Consider the following 15,834-nt stretch of genomic DNA (forward strand, 5'->3'; position numbering starts at 1 on the left):
AGCTGATATTAAAGGACGAATTCTGTAGTTTACACAACATTTTCTAAGTGTTTTCTGAGTGGCCTTCACTTGGCTGTCTGTTATGTGGAATTATAAGGCAGTAAAGAGAAATATTGAGAGGGAGAGAGAGAGAGGGAGAGATACGGGATGGGAAAAGAACGGAGGTTAACCGGAAGAGCTTCTGGTTTGCTGTGTTAGGTCACCCTGAGTGGGTAACCTATACTTGGCTATTGGCGCCCCATTAGTTAGTATGTTAGTAGCAGCTGTCATATGCTAGTAGCAGCTGTTCGCTGACTACGTACAGTTGCGCTGAAACTTCAGGAGGCTGTTCGCCCTGAGGGTGTCAAGAAACAGTCGTTCTAGCAGCAGCAGTCAGCCATCTTTTATATGGCGGGGGCTGCGGCGTTGCCATCGAAGACAGCTGGTAGACCGGCCGTCGGCAGTGCTTGTGGCCGAAGATGGTATATTATCAGTGATTAAGTTTCAACATTGATCCATAAATGTCGAGTGAGTTGTTCTTGTGCAGTGAGTGAAATATACTTGGATGGTGCTAAGTGTAGTAATTTTCTGCGGGGATTTCTTGTGACTTTGCACGTTTCCGCGACCCAAATTCACACAGAATGAACGCGGTCTCTATATACTGCGGGCGCATTGCGGAAGGCGAAAGATTTTATGACTAGACCTGACCATCGTCAAGTGAGGCTCCGTCGTTTTCCTCCCACCAAGCTCGGGCAGCCCGAAAGCGATGCCGCCTGGTTAGCAACAGAGTTATAGCATACTTCTGGTGTCGCACAACGTTCCGTAAGTGGGGCCGTGGTTTTCAATGTGTGCGTTACAGCCACGCTTAATTCTTACGAAGGTTGTTTGCCAAGGGGCCAGACTTCCTGACAGATTCCCAGGGGTGAATTTCCGCATGGCTGCCATTGGCTGTTTTCGAGCAGACGCTCTTTTGACGCTAGCGCCAAGGTCCCCTTCAGTTACGGCCCTAACAGGGGGGCGATGCTCTAGCAAAATGCCGGCGCACACGATTGTTTACGTTGTCATGGCAACAGGAACAGCATCCGCGCGGCGCCTCGTCCCCCTAGCGTTATGTTTTGTTTTATTATGCCGACCCGCACCGCTCCCTCTCCCCCATGCCTCGCGCGCCGCTTACCTTTGTTTTTGCCATGTACGCGGCGCGTTCTGTTTTTTTTTTTTTCGCGCGCGCGAGCGCTACGGCGCACAGCGAGCTGGCGCGTGGTTCGCCGTGGGCTATGCCATGGCACGCACGCAGTCTTGCCCATATTTATACCAGCATGTGCCAGGACATAAAAAATTTCACTTCCAACCCAACAGATCTCTGGTCTCGCTTTATTGACTTCGTTTCCGAAAACAAAGATTTTTCTTATAACGTGGTGTGATATACGCACAAAAAATCAACAGAAGTGAGAGGTGCATGACATATACGTGAGTACTAAATACAAAAGTTCACAGACAGTGAACTAACACAAAAAAAACGCTAAAAAACGCGAAGGCCCTTTAATGTACACACTCATATATATAAAAAAACAAGATTTTTATATAACGCCAGCAGACCAAAATGCAGACGAGCTTCTAATATATGCACTAAGATAATGCACAAAACTGGACGACGTGTATGACATAGTCATGACAACTAAAGAAATGGAAAGCTCACTGGTAATGGCAATACCAATAACACGCAATATACCTAAAAAATAGAATAAAATGAAGATTGAGTGACAGCCATACAAAAAAAAAACAAGAGCTTACTTATACACCTGCACGAAACTATATGAATTGCGTGACATGTTCATTAGTACTGAACAAAATGAAAAAGACATGGCAGAACAAAAATAACATGCACTGTAAAAAATTTCCGTAATTTTACGGGGGATTTCTGTCATTATACGGAGAACTGCAGATAAAAATACGGAAAGTATGTCATATTTCAAAAATACGGCATAATCTGCCGTTAATATACGGAAAGTGCTCTCCGTATTCAGCTTTACGGACATTTTCACTGTAATCATATAACGGCTATACACTGTTTTGGACGAAACAGAGAGAATTCCGTATTTTTGTTATGTGAACATCCGTATATTGTGAGAAAATTTAAGCTGTCTGAATGAGCGCTCGTACTCATAAAGTTTCAGCTAACAATACTTTATTGAACACGCAAACTGTACGCATTACGAAGATGCGTACAAAATGTGAGAGCTAGCCTTCTACCAAAAGCTGCAATAACAGATCGTATAAATATATATACGCATCTTCTATTCCGGTCGCAGTTTGCCGCGCATATGGGCTTTGTAACGCTGATCATATGCGCAAATATATGCGTGTTCTCGCAATGTTCTCAAATTAAGCGCTTTGTAGTTTATAACGCAGCATATGTGTTTAAGTGAATGAAGAGCCGGGGACATACGTGCATACGTAAACAAGCTTGCGGCACTCAGGTGCTGGTGCACTGGGTGCCGCATTGGTGCTCTATACGCCAAAAATTGTGCGCACTCTAAAACAGTACCGAAATGCAGGGAGTGGTATAATGACCGTAACTGCGTTTACATTTGGCAATAAATGGTCTCGAAGGGGACTGGCGGCCTATAGATCCAAGTACAACGGTCGGAGGAAATTTTCGAATGCGGCAAGCAATTAACCCAAGTGTCAAAGGGCACTGCTGAACTGCAATGTAGTTGGTTGAACTCATTCCCATGATATTTACAAAATATCTCGTCTCTGACAATAACTGCCCATTCATTGAGACAAATCGATTACGCATAATCTTCACTGTTCATGTGTTAATTCTTGCGGTAAGATGTAATCGCAAACATTTGGCGCTTCATCTTGAAACAAGACCGGTAAGCGCGCTCGTTCTTGTACGGTAGAATAAAGAACGCGAACATGCACCGACATGTGTGTAAACTACTGGAAGGTGACTGAAGATGAAGGACCTATTACCGTGCTAGTACTGTGTATACTGTCAAAAAGAAGAAAAAAATATTTTGGAAAGAAAGAATGCCCAGTGTCGAGATGTAACGATTCAAGCTTTATTTCTTTTTGACCTAGAATGCAACACCATTAGTTCCACGTGCTTTATGCATGGGTAATGTTATGACACAACTCATTATTTACCCGTTCATTACATGCACCAACCAGCCCAAATTATCACTGTACTAGAGCTTATGGACGCATCGCAGTGCATTGCTTTGCACTTCATTGTAGCACAGGGGTTTGCTATCGCCAGTAGCGAATGCTTTGGTTGACCTCCCTGCCTTTCTGCTTTTTGAATTCTCTTTCCCTTTGTATAAAACGCACTAACTTGTGGGAGAGAAAGCGTTCTCCTCTTTTAGAATTCAATTAATTGTCAAGCAATTATATTCCAGTTCCAGTAACCAGAACACAAATGCGAAAACGAAACCGATTCCGTTCGGTTCTCCGCGCTCAGAGTGCGGCACCAGGGGGCAGCGCGCGCTGCGCGTCCGTTGAAGGAGTGGCGGACGGAGCTGAACATGTGTAGTCAGCCGGCATTTTTCGAGTCGTGTTGTAAATGTTGTTAATTCGCCGTAAATATCTCTTGATTTGTGCTCAAGAGTGGAGCAAGACCCCAAGGAAGAGATATTGACGCATCGGGAGCGAAGAACAGCAACGATGGATGGTTACGCTGCTTGGGTCTCGGCACGTTCGAACTGGCAAAGTTCCGAATTTGTCGCTGTGTTGTGTACGCTTGTGCGCTCATCATTTGCCGTCATCGCGCGGAGATATTTGCGCTGGATGTCTTTCACTTCGTGTACAAAACTCTGCACGCTGCGGCATCGAAGAAGTTGTCCTGTGTTTGGGTGCACGTATGCGCTTGGACACGGATAGCCTGCTTGCTCTCAACGGGTGTTCAACAGTCTACGCGCGCTCGTAACTTCCTCATGAGGTAAGCCCATTTTAATCTTATTTGGTTTGCATAACGTAGGTGTTAAAATGATGTGTGGTAAGCCGGTGTCGCGAACAGAAATATTGTTTCAAAAGACCACTATGCAACGTCTTAGGGCAAAAATGACGCATGAATGGGGAAAGGGATCACCCTATCTTTTCAGATCGATTCCAGTCGTAGCGCGATTGGCTCGATCGCAATTTCCGTGAGGTACTTCTAACCTTTTGTTCACTCGCGTTAAAAGCGTAGAATAAAACTGCGTTCAGTTGAGCTCTTGTATTGACGCTTGTATTGGCTTGAGAGCATACTGTATCCGATACAAGAACTTCTGTTAAAATACGGAAATAAACGTTCGAGGCAATAGCAGTCGCTCACTACCTGTTATCGTTACTTTCTTGCTTGGGTGCACGTTTTAATTGTGACCAGAAAAAAACGTCTTGCTGCACCGCAAACGGTGCAGCAAGACGTGTTCCTTCGAATGATGTCTGGGCAGTCAAGGCATTCGTGCCACTAAGCAAGTAGTAAACGGGGTATCAGTGCGAAAAAATTTGTACATACAAGAGAAGCGAATGGTATCATCATTGACTCTTTTATTTTACGAATAATGAAGTTGTATTACTAAAGCGGAGAGTCGATATGCATGAAAGTCAGATTGTATTGATACTCAGCAAAAACAAGGTAACTTATCATTACTAATCAATCCTTTTCTTTTACTGAAAGGCAAGTTGCTGTTGTGCTGGAGCTGAGAAGAGGTCTGCTGCCTGCAATGGGTCCATCTCTCTCAAGGTATTGCAGTAGTATAGCTCTCAAGGTGAGTGGATTTTTTTTTTCTCATAGCTATTTGCCACCTGAATCATGACCGTTTACTTAGCTGTGTAGGTGATCACTGTTAGTGACATTGGAGTGCTGGTGGACGAGCACTCCTTTATGATTGCAACGCATATGACACAGTGCAGCTGTGGCAGTATGCAAAGGTGTTAATCCATAAGCCAAATTAGGTTCTTTGAGGTAATATGTTAATATATTGATGACATTGGATTGTGGTCTAGCAGGCAAAAATGCTAAACAAGAAATTTTAATTCGCACTTGGTAAGATGTGCAAGCAATTCAGGCTGTTATACATGAAATGGGACATTTGTAGATGTCTTCTACAGTGATGCAGTCCTGAATTGCTTCAGAGTTGAGTGATACCACTATAATTTCTCTGTAGAGCACGCAGCACAGTTTAGCATTGGGGGAGGCTGGCATCAACAGGCGTCTACTTACTGTGAAGTTCAAATGAGGTGTTACTGTTAGGGTGACTATATATAATTTATGGTTTAATTCTAATCTTGTGTCAGGCAGACATAGTTTACCCACTTGGTTAAACAATAGAGATGTAATATCTATGTATACAAGTATTACCCATTCATTTATGCCATTTAGACAATGGCAGAAATGCGTGGGTAATACTTGTGTACATAGACAATACATCACTATTGTTTAACCAAGCGGTGCCCCTGCATGCTAAATTTTACAGGGCTATTATTAAGTAACGTCAGCTTTTGTTGTAACATTAAGGCACCTTTTATATTATTACAGATTACCACCATTGTGCACCATCATAGTGTGATATTTACACTAAATGTATTTGACTTTGCTATAAAACCCTGCACAGCGGTGCATCATGAAATTTTCTTTTTTTATAGTTTCTGGCCTCGGAATGCACTTCACGTTATATTCTTGTTTGCAACAAGACTATAATGCAGGTTTCTCTCCTTATGTTTTGTGGCACTTCAAACTGCGGCGAGCTAAACCAATGGGCAGCAATACTGGATACGCTACTGCGTGTGGAGCTGTCTTCAAACACACACAAGGAATACATCATTGCTTTTTTAGCACAAAACAACGGACACAAGAAAGACGACAGAACAAGGCGCTGCTCTCAACTGACATCACTTCATTGCGTCCCTCCTTTGTAGACAGCAGAATCTAGAACATGCGCTGTGAACACCATGTGCAGGAACCACCAACATCTGATCAAAAAAGCACACTCATGCGACAGAATAAAAAAAACATATTGAGCACTGTACAAGGTTAAAGAAAGCACACTAATGCACTGTGACCCCAATGACTGTATGAAGAAAACTTCCGATAACTCTCTGGCGGTGGTATCACGGCTCATTTTTCGAAATCGTAGCATCACGAAACATTGCGAACCTAAGCGATCCATACCAACAGGCACAGGTTCCCATTTGGCTCAACTTTGTAAAATATGGAAGTGCAAAGCAATGTTTCGTGATACTACGATTTTGAAAAAGTGCTGTGATACCACCGCCCGAGAGTTATCGGAAGCTTTCTTCATACAGTCATTGGGGTCACAGTGCATTAGTGTGCCTTCTTTAACCTTGTGCAGTGCTCAGTATGGTTTTTTGGATCCCGTCGCATGAGTACACTCTTGTGATTGGTTGGTGGTCTCCGCACATGGTGCTTACTGCGCATGTTCTTCTAGATTCTACTATTTATAAAGGAGCGACGCAATAAAGTGATGTCAGTTGAGTGTAGCGCCTTGTGCTGGTCGTCTTTCTTGTGTCCATTGTTTTGCGCTTAACAAAGTATTTATGGATTCACACCAACTCGCCCGCCAACACATTGTGTTGCGGGCACTTCTGAAGTACTGTCTGTCTAATAACCTTGGTGGCATGAAAGCGCCGTCCACTTCTATGCGTTGCTTTTTGTTTCATTGTGGCATCACATCACATTATAATCATAATGTGTATGTACTTTTTCCAAGAGACCCATATTCCTATCCTTGTGTTATATTTGCTGTCGCATTATTTATGTGCAAATGACCAGTGCTCCAAGCTCCATTTTATCGCAAAGTAAACTACTGGTACCTAAACAGTTCTATATATCAGAAAACCAAAGCTGAACTGCCGAACAGTACCAAGCGGCAGCCTTAGTGCAGTGTCAAGTAGTCAGATTTTATTGGTCATGCAGAGGTGCACAGGATAGCTCTTTATTACTTGCTGAATAATTAAGCTGTGTGAAAACTGAGTATTTATGTAGCTTCAACCACATGCTATTGGCCATTGCTCCTGCCCTCATCAAATGTAGAAGATTATCACGGCATTTCCTATTCTCTTTTTCCTTCTTACAGTGGGATTACTGTATGCGTAAGTAGGAAACGGATCACATAGGCAATCAAAAGCCAACAATGTGTAAACTTGGAACATTGATTGTACAGTTTGATGACCCAGAATAAGTAGAAATACACCATAAATGATTGACCATTAACTTTTACTTGACACAGGGCTAGAGCATACAGTAAGCATACTGTATGCTCATACGGTGTCACATCAATTTAAATTTTAGTGTAGCTTTGCAGTGTACGCTTCTATTGTTGCATTCTCTCAGAGGAATGGTAATGTTTCGCGTGTATAGCAACTAGACTGTCTATATACAGTAGTAAAAATGTGTGAACTGTATTTTTTAATGATTTGATAGAATGTGTAGCACAATAAAGCCATACAATCAACGCACAGTGATGTGACTTTCTCTACACATGTTGCAGGTTCAAAAAAAGTATGGTGGAAGCTGTTGCCAAGGTTCCGACCAGAAAAGACAGCCAGTATAAAAGGGTCCACGCCACTGATCTCTACTACAGGGGATGAACAGCACATCGAGCGCCCTCGACTGAAGCCGGCCTTGTCCTAGAAGTTGGTGCTTCACAACTTTGCGGCAGCACTTTGTTGCACGGGTGTGTGGCATTTCTTCCCCTAACATGCCTGCCTGATGTGCCATAAACTACCCAAGCAGTGTTTGAGGTGTCCAGAATTTTTCCATTGTAGTGTCTACAGTGTCGCTAACATAAGTGGCGTGCAATGGAAACACTGGTAAATCAGAAAAAACTTGATGTAAGAGAACACTATCGTATACGGGTTTAGATTGTCATAAAAGTGCTTACCAGACATGTAGAGACCTCCTAAAATGTGAAAAACCACAAAGAAAAGTTTTCGGCAGCAATATTATCTGATCGCACGCACTAGTTAGTCCCCCATATGCCCTGCTTCCAGGACAAGCGACTGCATGACATCGCATTTCCACTGGCTTCACCTGCATCCGGTGCGGTGTGCTGCATCCAGCGAAACATGTTAGAAATCAGTGGTGCACAGTGTTTTCTGTCCCCTTTCTCGACGCCTACTGAACACATGTTAAACTGTTTCCAAAGCAGACAAACAGAGGGAAAGGGTTCTGAACACATTGCATTTTAAATTGCTGGTACTGGGTAACGCAAGTACTGTGGCATAGTAAATTTGCACCAGGCAACGTGGGCGCCCAAAAAGGCTGCTGTTTACTTGCAAATGGCCAACATATTGTGAGCATGTTGAAGTTCTTTTTTTATTCTCATCGCTTATTTAGCTAATGGAGACAGCTTTCACAACTGAAGAAGCCTTGGAAGCATGAAACACTTCACAAAACCAGCTTCAATATATTGTGTCTGCATCACAATTTCATGGCTGCATGAGTGAACCCTCTGGTTAACATGTAAGAGAGTTCATGATGTTTGCCATGCATTATCCACTTTATTTACAGGTCAACCCTATCTTGAGATTTAAGCTGATGTTGCATTTAGAGAAATTATGGCTGAGAGCCAGCTTTTGAGAATACAGATTGAGCTTGACAGATTAAACGCCAGAACAAGTCGTTGAGGATTTCAGATCAAGAATCTTCAAAGGCCAGTTCATTTAGTGGTGTTAATATTCTGCTCGAAGTTATTGATTGTTACGTTCATATGGTGCCCAAACATTGCGGTAACTTCACTTGGAGTACATAGCAAGGGTGTATTCGATGTAAGCTGCTGGCTTTTTTTCTGTGTTTTCAAAAACTGGTTTCTTGTTCAGTTTAAATTTTCAAATTTTGCATTGTTTATTAGGTGAATAAAGGGAAAATGAGACATCCACCCGTTTGTAGCAATTGCTACAAAGGAAACCCATACGGGTTCCTCGAAAGAAAGGCCTCATAGTTGAAGAAAAATTCGTCCTGGTCCGGGACTCGAACCCGGGACCACCGCCTTTCCGGGGCAGCCGCTCTACCATCTGAGCTAACCAGGCGGCTAGCAGATGGCAGGGCGAAGTCGAATTTGTCGACAACACGAAGCAAAGGCAAGTGTTTGACGTAGTAGTTATGCGGAAACCCGCAAGGTGGAGAGAAGAAATGAATAAAGGGAAAATGAGACATCCATTGCTTCGTGTTGTCGACAAATTCGACTTCGCCCTGCCATCTGCTAGCCGCCTGGTTAGCTCAGATGGTAGAGCGGCTGCCCCGGAAAGGCGGTGGTCCCGGGTTCGAGTCCCGGACCAGGACGAATTTTTCTTCAACTATGAGGCCTTTCTTTCGAGGAACCCGTATGGGTTTCCTTTGTAGCAATTGCTACAAACGGGTGGATGTCTCATTTCCCTTTATTCATTTCTTCTCTCCACCTTGCGGGTTTCCGCAGAACTACTACGTCAAACACTTGCCTTTGCTTCGTGTTGTCGACAAATTCGACTTCGCCCTGCCATCTGCTAGCCGCCTGGTTAGCTCAGATGGTAGAGCGGCTGCCCCGAAAAGGCGGTGGTCCCGGGTTCGAGTCCCGGACCAGGACGAATTTTTCTTCAACTATGAGGCCTTTCTTTCGAGGAACCCGTATGGGTTTCCTTTGTAGCAATTGCTACAAACGGGTGGATGTCTCATTTTCCCTTTATTCATTTCTTCTCTCCACCTTGCGGGTTTCCGCAGAGCTACTACGTCAAACACTTGCCTTTGCTTCGTGTTGTCGACAAATTCGACTTCGACCTGCCATCTGCTAGCCGCCTGGTTAGCTCAGATGGTAGAGCGGCTGCCCCGGAAAGGCGGTGGTCCCGGGTTCGAGTCCCGGAGCGGGACGAATTTTTCTTCAACTATGAGGCCTTTCTTTCGAGGAACCCGTTTGGGTTTCCTTTGTAGCAATTGCTACAAACGGGTGGATGTCTCATTTTCCCTTTATTCATTTCTTCTCTCCACCTTGCGGGTTTCCGCAGAACTACTACGTCAAACTCTTGTTTATTAGGTGTTGTGTCCTGTTTCCTTTTCCTGCAGTTTCTTAGTTAAACATCTGAATAGTGAACACAACTTGACCTTTTGCTTGATTGTCTAGATTACATGCCCTCGATGCAAAACAATTTCACTTCAAAACTGCTTGTACCATACTGAAAGAATAACTTGAAGCAGCCATAGCCACCAATAACACTCAAAAGATGATTATGAAAATTTTAATATTGTTTTTTGATCTACAGGGTGTCTTAACTATCATGCACCAAGATTTAGAAATATGTAAATGCGATGTAACTAGACAAAATGAAGGTAATGTTTGCCATCGCTTGGAGATACTCTGATTATATTGTGCATTCTGCCTAATTGCATAATTCTTAATTATTAAATATCTCAAATAATTAAATGAAATGTGTCAATGAAAAGTTGTAGAGCAATATGAAAGCCTCCTGATACACTTTTTTTGTTACTGTTACTCATTGTGTGCTACATAAAAGTGTTTTTCCAAGGAATAAGCCTGCGAATACACATAAAGTGTCTTGAGTGGCCAGTCATATGTCATTTTGTGGTGCAAAGCCACGAATACAACTTAAATGGGTTCTTTTAAGAAAAAGACTTAGCTCAGCAAATTGTCTTTCTTTGTGCAGCCTGTGGAGACAAGGTTTCTTAGACATGGCCATGGCCCTCAAGGAAGATGCCGAGGCCACAGGCAGTTCCTCCAGTGACCGTGAAAAGGTCCCCTGGGGCACAAGTCTGGTTTGGCACCCCCGCCTTTCTCCTGCAGCTTTTCTGTCTACTTAGCTAACCAGGTGGGTCAATGATGGCAAAGGGAAAAAACAATCAACAGCATCAAATGCAGAACTTGCTCAAGCTCAATGCATTTTTGGTGTGGTTTTTCCCTTATCATTTATCAAAAAACGGGTAATAAGTATATGATATGGTCTTCATACGGACACCTCTTTCCCACAGAGAATTAGCAGTAAAAAAAGCAGCTTATGAAGGCTTGAATATTAGCTAGGATGATGTGGCATAGATAGGGTAATGATTATGAATGTTTCTAATGAAGGTAGTGGTGGTAGAGTGAATAATCATAGTTTATATATAGATTGAAAGACATTTCGTTCCAATGCCAGAATTTTAAATCATCCCAAATAATCCTTGCATTTTATAGTCTTCATTTTATAGTTCTTGATGCTTGCTTCTTGCGGACATCATTCTTATGCTGCATAAGTCACCTGTTATAAATTCCCTATTTCTCCCGTTCAAGCAACTTCCAGAAACTTGCTGATGAGATTAGGGGGCGGCGTGCACCCAAGGCTCAGATATGCATTCAAGAGCCTCATATCTTGCAAATGTTAGAAATACTCCTGCTAAGCAAGTTCTTGGTGTCATACAAGGTTATTTGCGAATACGAATTTGCCTAAATTTAGAAAGCAGTCAATATAAAACATGTCAAGCGATATCGCTGACGATACACACACATTCCCACTGAACTAAATACAAATAAACATAGCACCAAATGCAGAATCATTGGCATGATGCCATTCTTTCAGTGGAATAAAATCTGTCCTGCATTGTAAATCTGGAATCCTTTATAATCCAGAATACTAAATACTTATGAGGGTTGTAACGTAAAATATGCATGTATTTATTCCTCGTTTTTTTACTTTAGGATCCGATAATGCTTAAACAGCAGTGAAAGAACTGAGATCACAGTACCTAATACTTTATATTGCTCCAGAAATCCGTTTCTCTGCCGATCGCAGCATTAGACTCTAACAAAAAGGCACATAACACTTAGGGTGGTGCTATTCACTTTGATTGTTTGGGAACGAAACCCATAATGTACATGTTATGGCCCTACGTGTCATTACGTTTGAACAACAAAAAGGTAGGGGGTTTGCGTTTTGCAAAACTGCATGGAAGTTTTCACTGTGTGCAATTAAAATTAGGAACCTTCCCAGCTCATACTAAATGCATTCTCCAAAGCTTTAGGTTATACAGGTGCACTACTTTACACAGAACACACTCTTTTCCCTCGTCACGGCTCACACTCTTAGGCAGAGTTACAACCTTTGAAGTGCCCCTTCTTCCACACAACGATAATTGTCATCTGCCTTTATGCATTTCCTTTCTTTAACGCTGCGAGCCCTGTGCTTTCCAGTAACGAACGGCATGCGCGTTATCAGCATGGTAGCATTCCCGACAACAAAGTAGCGGGCGTGGCGTTTTCAAGAAAGGAAACGCATCAAGGCAGATAACGATTATTGTTGTGTGGCAGAAGGGGCACTCCAAAGGGTGTAACTTTGCCTAAGAGTGCAGGTGGTGATTCAGATTCTTCAAAGGTGTTTCATTGTATGGGATGGCACATCGCGCTTCAGTTATTTGCAGAATATTGCATTCCAATTGTGTCATATGAGATAAATCCATTAGAGAGCTTTAGCTTGCCCTAAATTTATTACAGCTGTGTACTGGTAAACTGGCCGCAGCTTGCAGTGCTTGTGGAAAAACAATTGTAACTGCCATATTATATGTAACTGCTAGTGCACAGGCATCGGCAGCAGCAATGATCAGGGTGCACTTGTTTCTTCTATTCTGGGGTATGCATCCTCCACCAGAAAGTAGTTTTTTTCGTCTTCCTCTTCTACCATATTGGAATGTGAAATTGGGTGTAATTTGTAGGATATAGTCTTGCATAAACTTCATGAGCATTTATTCTTGTCTGTGCCACAGATCATTGTTGCTACCACTGTAAAAGCAGGGTGCCTGTTTACAGCACCCGTAGGGAACAATCTGTGAATCTTTAACGAACAGTAAGGATAATGAATAATCGTATAATTTTTAGTAATTTTCAACAAATTTAGCACTCTTTGCTTTCCACTATGGTGTTTTTCAAACTCTAATGTTGGCACAAGGTTTGAGTGCAGGATGTCATTTTGTGTGAAAGAGTACACTTGTGCGCATAACACCTCATCGTCAACATTCTGCTGCACAGAATGTCATTAGCTTTCGTATGCATTGGTCACTATCTCACAAACCGGTTGCTCCTTTGTTAGTTGGAATGTAGCATTTATGTAAAGCACATTTGATGTTCTAACAAAAAGCATTGTGCCCTCTTATCCCCTAATTCTCCTCACTTGATGCCTAGTGTTGTAATAGCATGGTTGACACCATGAGAGTCAGTGTGGTGAATAATTGTGTCTGGTGGAGTAGGGGGTGTACGTTAACTTAAGCAACTTTTTCAGACGACTTGAATCAGTATTGTGGAATGCTGTTTTTTTTTTTTTCAATCACTGTTACCAAGTTTCACTTTGGTTGTGGCAACAAGTATAATGTAGTTCGCTAGCACTCCTGCCAACACATATAACGTGCAGGCATCTGTGTTGAAAAAAAGACCAGCTAATGGTTTGCCAGGAGCTAAGGTCCATTTAGACCATTAAATTTTGAACTTACACCGGTGGAAATAACTGGTGAATGAAAGCACACCCAGGAGAACTGAAGCAAGACTGCGAGTCGGCCTAGTTGGAACAAATTCATCTTGAAACTTATTGTGCGCAACAAACAGGGACGAAGAATAGAAGAAACACAAGGACGAGCGCTTAACATCGTGTTTCTTCTATTCTTCGTCCCTGTTTGTTGCGCGCAATAAGTTTCAAGATGAGCAGAAGAACTGACCATAATATTTTCTTTCATTATAACACCGCTGAAGCTTTGAACTGCATTTGAACTGGCTTGTTTAAAAAATGACCCATTCCCTTGTTCAAGTAAGACAAAGGTTCCACAGGAAGACAGAAACTTGAAGCCGTCAACAGCAGCATGAATATAAACAGCACTCGACGTTTTTCAATCTTGCACCTGGTTATATTATCCATCCCATTTTTTTCCACAGGCTGTTCTTTACTGTTTTATGGTCATACCCAGTTTAATTTTAATGTCCCTATTTTTTAATATTTGGTTAATATATATTTTCTTCGTCGGCTTTCAACAAAATATATATTCATAATGTGCCTTCATTTACCATTTGCAGTGATCTTAACCAGATGCATCTTCATACAAAATTTATTTTCCTTAATTCTTCGTTTTCCTTTTCCAAAAGTGCAAACTGTTTATCTTGATACCTATTTTGTCTTCTGGGAAGATTGGGTCCACTGGATTAATGACTGCATACATGTGTACATCGTTTTCTGTTTTGGTCACCCCTACTCTTGGCAAGTACTGAGAGCATTGCTCATACCCGCTCCATCACAATCATCACTGCTAAGCACACCCTTCCTTCCTTTATTTTAACACTTTGGCTTCTCTTGACCTATTATATGCACCAGTTACTTCTCCCCCAATGAGGCTAGGGGCCAGTGAGATATGCACAATCCAAAACAACACAGCCAAGGAAAACATTTGCTACCCTAATGACAAGCACCTATGTCGAAATGTTGGCTACAGCAACATCACCTGTTCCAACAATGTTGATTTACTTACATGTTTTTCTAACACAGAAGTTACTGCTTTGTCGTGTTCTGTGGTTATACTTTTTTGCCGCTTTCTTTAGGATGGATATTCACGAATACTATTTGTTTGTCCTAACAGCAGCAAGTTTATCCTTGCAAGCGTTTGTAGTCAAGAACAACTTTCACCAGGAAGAAGTGCAAGACGAGTGATTGAAGAAAATAAAGTTGCTTCTGTGGTCTAAGAACTTGAGTACTGAAATGTTGCACCTTTTTGTATATATGCTATGCAGTGCATTCATATCACCAAGTGCAAAGTGTTTTATCTCTGCAGCCATGCCAGTGTGTTGGCAAGACAATTTTCTCAATGGTGACCTGCTGCTTTGACTATGAGCTGCCTTCATGACATTTGCATTAAAGGAGATGTACTATCGTGGACAAAAGTACCCTGGAAGTGCGAGCGTTGACCAAATTGCATTTCTGCTCAAGACCGCTGAAAACAGTGGGTCACGTATACACATTCCGAACGCAGATGGTGGCACGGCTGATCCCAGCAAATAGCACACCAATGAAATTCGGTCGACTCTCGCACGTCCTGGGCAATTTTGTCCCCGATGGCACATTCTTCGAATAATGGATATGCTCTCCAAGATGAAATACGGGAAGCACCTGTACTTTAACGGATATAGTACAGATTTAGCATACGGAGTCTTTCGTTTTCTGAACACGGCAAGCACCTGTTTTTTAACGGTTATAGTACAGATTCAGCATACAGTGTGTTCCGTTTTCTGAATACGAGAAGCACCGTACTTTAACGGTTATAGTACAGATTCAGAATACAGAGTCTTCCATTTTCTAGATACAGAAACACTCGTATCTTGTATTACGGTCTCTTTTTTTACAGTTGTCCGTTCTACGGAAATGACCGTTCTTAATTTACGGAAGAGTGTTCGGTCACAAATTACCAGCAAATTTTCTGTAAAGTAAGGCAAATTTTTTTTACAGTGTGGTACTAAAAACTGAAATACACATTATCACATTATTGTGCACTTGGCCACAACTTGAGTAACGGTGGCAAGGGGGAACAGAAGGTAGTCGGCTTTTGCAGCGGCACATAGAAAACATTCGCAGATAGGCCTATTCCTCAATCAAAGACCAGGTAAAATAAGCCAACAACACGACTTTTCTTTCACCCCGAATGCAATGCTTAGCAGTAAAATTACGTCACTTAAGACACTAAGTCGTACCTACTCGGCACTCCTTTGTATAATAAACACGAACTGCAAAAATATGGATTTAGGACACTTGCAATGCTCATGCTTTCCAGTAGAAAAAAAAAAGCGTATCATGCCTACACATGAAGGTTGTACGCGCGGTTTTCCCATCGGCGATTACTGAGATAATACACAAAGGCTAACA

The 15,834-nt window shown here is 42.3% G+C and overlaps 3 non-coding genes across 3 annotated transcripts; 2 read left to right on the top strand and 1 right to left on the bottom strand.

Moving 5' to 3' along the window:
- Positions 1-8,940: 8,940 nt before the first annotated feature.
- TRNAS-GGA (transfer RNA serine (anticodon GGA)) lies at positions 8,941-9,015 on the bottom strand. Its single transcript has one exon. It is a non-coding gene; the product is annotated as a tRNA-Ser (tRNA).
- A 179-nt stretch (positions 9,016-9,194) lies between these two features.
- Positions 9,195-9,269, top strand: TRNAS-GGA (transfer RNA serine (anticodon GGA)). Its single transcript has one exon. It is a non-coding gene; the product is annotated as a tRNA-Ser (tRNA).
- A 205-nt stretch (positions 9,270-9,474) lies between these two features.
- TRNAF-GAA (transfer RNA phenylalanine (anticodon GAA)) lies at positions 9,475-9,549 on the top strand. The gene has a single exon. It is a non-coding gene; the product is annotated as a tRNA-Phe (tRNA).
- Positions 9,550-15,834: the final 6,285 nt, after the last annotated feature.

Source organism: Dermacentor albipictus, chromosome 3, assembly GCF_038994185.2.
Source record: "Dermacentor albipictus isolate Rhodes 1998 colony chromosome 3, USDA_Dalb.pri_finalv2, whole genome shotgun sequence".
Taxonomy (NCBI): domain Eukaryota; kingdom Metazoa; phylum Arthropoda; class Arachnida; order Ixodida; family Ixodidae; genus Dermacentor; species Dermacentor albipictus.